The 4,685-nt window shown below is 43.0% G+C and overlaps 1 long non-coding RNA gene across 1 annotated transcript; it reads right to left on the bottom strand.

The window, feature by feature from the left end:
* Positions 1–250: 250 nt before the first annotated feature.
* Positions 251–4,432, bottom strand: LOC112847209 (uncharacterized). The gene is made up of 3 exons (XR_003220630.1): positions 4,398–4,432; positions 1,885–2,058; positions 251–270 (listed from the first exon to the last, which is right to left on the bottom strand). It is a non-coding gene; the product is annotated as an uncharacterized LOC112847209 (long non-coding RNA).
* Positions 4,433–4,685: the final 253 nt, after the last annotated feature.

Raw genomic sequence — 4,685 nt, 5'->3', positions numbered from 1 at the left:
GACACACAGGGATGATGCTGGACTCTACATTGTGTCTGACAGTGGAGCTGTTCTCAGAGCAGTTCACTCTGCAGCACTGACAGTCATCTGCACTTCATTCCTCTGTCAGTCACTGCTGGATGAAGCTCTCCTCTCCACCTCCCAGTAACATGGCCCAGTCAGAGCGTCTCTACACACAAGCTGCTGCTGCTTCAACCTCTCTGGATCATCAGGACACAGCTGCTCCTCTCTCAGCACACACACCGTCCTGTTTACCATCATCAGCTCCACCTGCAGAGAGAAGGAGGAAGGGCAGAGGAGATAAACGAGTGTTTCCAGAGACTCTTCATCAGCTGTCAGTCAGTGATGCAGCACATCCAGTATAAAGAGCTAGTGATGGGATTCCCGGCTCTTTTTAGAGAACCGGCTCTTTCGACTCCCAAACGGCTCTTCAGGTTGTTTTGTTGCTTTAATTAATTTATTATTAACAACAATATGAAATTATGCACAAAAGGAATTACTAATGTAAAAAAATGTGGTTTTATTTATATATGTTTATATATAAATATATATAAACGTAAAAACTCCAAAACACGTAAAAACTCCATAGCACGTACGAACCCGGAAGCATGTAGAAACTCCAAAACACGTAATAAACTCTGAAGCACGTACGAAACACAACAGAAGTGCTCCAGGATCCTCGGCGCAGTGTTGAGCTTTGTTACCTAGTGGCTACACAAGCCAGCAAGTACCAATGACCAGATTTGGTGTGTGGTAGTAACGAACATTTTTTTTATAACGTATTTAAATATATATGAGTGCTTGTGTATAAATACACAAACAATACACATATGCTTTCAATTGTGTAATTTAAGTGATCTACGTAGCTCTGTTTTGGAAGTTCAGTTAATGCTAGAAATGTGTTTTGGAGTTTTTACGTGTTTTGAAGTTTGTACATGCTTTGTCTCAACATTTAACTATTTAAATTTTCATCTTTTTCCTTTTAAACAAATTTAAAGTGAAACAACACAAATCACAGCAAACCACAACACAATGAAATATAAATTAAAATATGAAAAAGAAGATGCATATTCTCTGTCATATGGGCCTGCATGAATAAACTTTATGAATCCTTTATCATCCGCAACTGAAAATAGTTGTGGATGATTACTATACCTTTCTAATGTGACGTTGTTGTCCCTGGCTCTCTCTCTCTCTCTCTCCCTCCCGCTCTGTTCCTGCACTACTACGAGTGTAACTACCACCCCTCCCCCCTCTGCCCAGCGCAAGCACAAGTCTCGCTTGCGGAGTGAAGCGAAAAAAAGGGTGAAAGAGAGGGTGAGATAATGAAAAAAACAACCCACGGCTCCCAATAATGAGCCGGCTCGCGTCGTTCACTTCAAAGATCCGGCTCTAAGAGCCGTTTCGTTCGCAAACGACACATCACTATAAAGAGCAGCAGGGACTTCAGTGCTGGGACTGTACTAGGACACATTGTTGCTTCACTTTTTCTAATCTTTGGATTTTTATTGAAGTTGATGAAAACGTTTTTCCCTCCTAGTTTGAGTTTGGACTTTCATTCATTAGAAGAACCTTGGTGTGTCCACTCTGAGCTCTGTAGGAACCCCAACAACAAGCCCAACAATCCAGATGGACGGTTCCAGCTGTTAACTGGAGGAATTCCATCCAAACATCTGCTCTCACTGAAGTTGTTGCTATGGTGACCATAAAGGTCAGAAACAGGAAGTGTCTGTGTCCAATCCTGAAGCCTGTCACCATTCTCCTCTCACAGCTTCACTGAGAAGCTGCAGCTTTACAGGAAACACTGGATCTTTGTTTCATACTGACTGTGTTTAGTACAATACTGCTGACAGCACCACCCACTCACTCCATCACTCTACTGACCTCAGAGTCTCCAGTCTGTAGTCTGGACTCTCCTGAAGATCACACAGCTGCTTCACATCTGTATCCTGCAGTTTGTTGTCTCTCAGGTCCAGCTCTCTCAGATGGGAGGGGTTGGACTTCACCGCTGCTGCCAGATCATCACAGCTGATCTCTGACAAACCACAGCGCTTCAATCTGTATAAAGAATGAAAGATGTAAGTTTATTAGACAAAGTGTGAGCTTGAAATCATTCAGTGTTTCATCATCTGTAGAAGTTTAGAAAATGGAAACTCCAAACAGCTGAAGCCAACAGGAAGCAGCTTCAAACAGGAAACTGTGCAGAGTTTCAGACTATATGTCCTGATGCAGCCAGTTGGATTTTGGAGATTTGAATCTCTGTTCTGTGACTAAGTCCTTAAATCATTTCTTCCAGTTGGTCCAACAAGACAGACTAAGTATTGGACATGTGTTGTGGCTCCATTAGGGGAGCTTCTACATGTGATGTGATGGCCCCTCTGGGTCTGTCAGGTCACAGCACTGAAGAGAGCTCAAACTGGGCACACAGTTGTTCCAGTCTGAACCAAAGACTCTATACTGGGACTGAGGGACTGCTTTGACTGCACCCACTGGGACTTTTTAAAGGCTCATGTTCTCACCTAGATCATTTCTACTGACATTTCTTTCTGGGAATAATGGGGATTACTTTGAAAACAGGAACTACTTTGCTCAATAAGCAGCCCTGGATTAGTAAATCACTCAAACATGTTCTCAGGCAGAAGAAGCTGTCTTGTTATGAGGGAGAGAAGAAAAAGATTGAGGCACAGAAACTTGTTGAAAGAGAGATAAAGCAGCTAAAATCAGGTGTAAAAGTAAAGCAGAGGATGAGCTGAATAAAGGACACTCAATGCTGTCTTTGAAAGGAATGAAGTCCATGGTGGGGATGCAGAACAAGGAGCAAAGATGAATGTGATGATGAATCAGCAGAAGACTTGGACTCATTTGATTCCAGCTTTGATATCATTGATTTCAATGAAGAGCTTTGTGATTGTAGCAAAGGGCTGGTAGCTCTGAGAGTCCCACTGATGAGGTGTTTGTGTGGAAATCTCTTAGTGGGACCAAAGAGAGAAAAAGCCCTGGTCCTGATGCTGTGGGAGGGAAATGATTGAAGTGTGCTGTGAGGAACTGACTGGGAGATTTTCACACATTTTCCAGTCCTCCTTGGAACAACAGGAAGTTCCCAGCATATGGAAACAAAGGTTAAGTGTCCTATGGCACTCAGTGATGATGGTCCTGTGGCCCCACCACCTCCACCTCTTTGTAAAGGAACTAACTGTAATCTGAAGCTTCAAATAGAACTGAGACTTCCTCCACCAGGTGGCAGTGTCTGAGGAGAAAGTGTTAGTGGAGCTGGTCTGGAGTCAGAAACAGGAAGATGCAGGATTTGGGCTGAAATGGGGAAAAGTGGTTCGCACTAGTGCCTTAAAGCAAGAAGGTTGTAGGTTGAAGCTTGTTGGCCTTTCTGTGGAGGTTGGATGTTCTCCCACAGTCCAATGAAATGCTGCTTAGGTTCATTGGTGCTTCTAAATTGGCTGTAGGTGTGGATGTGAGAGAGTGCTTCTCTGTCTCTCTCTGTTGGCCCTGTGATGGACTGCTCACCTGTGCAGGTGGACCACGCCTCTTGCCCTATGACAGCTAGGGCACAGGCTGCAGCCCTGTGAGCCTAAGCTGAATAAACAGTTAGCAAAAATGATCCATAGATGGCCTGAAATTCCCAAGTTAGCAGTTTGGTAGATAGCTATGACATGCTAATCCCATCCAGCAGCTGTATTCTACCTGTAAGCTGATCCCTGCTGAGCCAAAGCACTTTTTCATATACAAATTACAACCTTTAATAGAAACCTATTGGTAAGCATCTTATTAGCCTGCTGTTAGCTTCATTCCACAGAAAACTGAGAGAAACTAACAGAGTTGATACAGAATAAAGAGAAATGTGCTGATTTAAAGCCTTTGAAGTGCTTCAGATGATCTGTGTCCACTTCTGTCCACTCATTCATTCATGTAAGCTTCTAATGCAGCTTTGATCTTCACAGTCTGCTTCATGAAACTCATTCTAACCCTGAATGTCAGAGTGTTCCTCCTTCTCTTTCCCATCATTCATGCTGGCAGTGGAGGAGATTTGGATGTTGGACTGTGTTTTGGATGATGTGTGTATGTTTGTGTTGGACTGCTGTCTGTAAAGCAAACGCACATTTTGGTTTGGATTTCAGTGTCAGACAGACTTTAAGGTGGAATGAAGAGTTTTAGAGTTTAACAGTGAATTATCCAGTGGAGGATTTTTCTTCTTCTTTGAAGGTTTGAAATGTGAACATTGTTCTGCTGCAGTCAATGGACTAAACCAGAGAAGAAGAAAACAGACTTTACCATGAAGATCCTCAGTGTGGATCAGTATAATATCAGCCTGATGTCTGCAGTTTAGTGTCAGCACAACTTTCACATCATATTCATCTCAGCACAACTAAAACATGCTGACTGACCTCAGAGTTTCAAGTCCACATCCTGGACTCTCCAGGAAACCACACAGATGCTTCACTCCTGAATCCTGCAGCTTGTTGTTGAAACTCAGGTCCAGCTCTCTCAGATGGGAGGGGTTGGACTTCAGCGCTGCTGCCAGATAATCACAGCTGATCTCTGACAAACCACAGGTCCACAATCTGTATAAAGAATTAAAGATGTACGTTTATTAGACAAAGTGTGAGCTTGAAATCATTCAGTGTTTTATCATCTGTTCAGAGCTGAAGAAGGTTCAGAATGTAGAAGTTTAG

Source organism: Oreochromis niloticus, linkage group LG6, assembly GCF_001858045.2.
Source record: "Oreochromis niloticus isolate F11D_XX linkage group LG6, O_niloticus_UMD_NMBU, whole genome shotgun sequence".
NCBI lineage: Eukaryota > Metazoa > Chordata > Actinopteri > Cichliformes > Cichlidae > Oreochromis > Oreochromis niloticus.
This window is presented reverse-complemented; position numbering and strand designations above follow the sequence as displayed.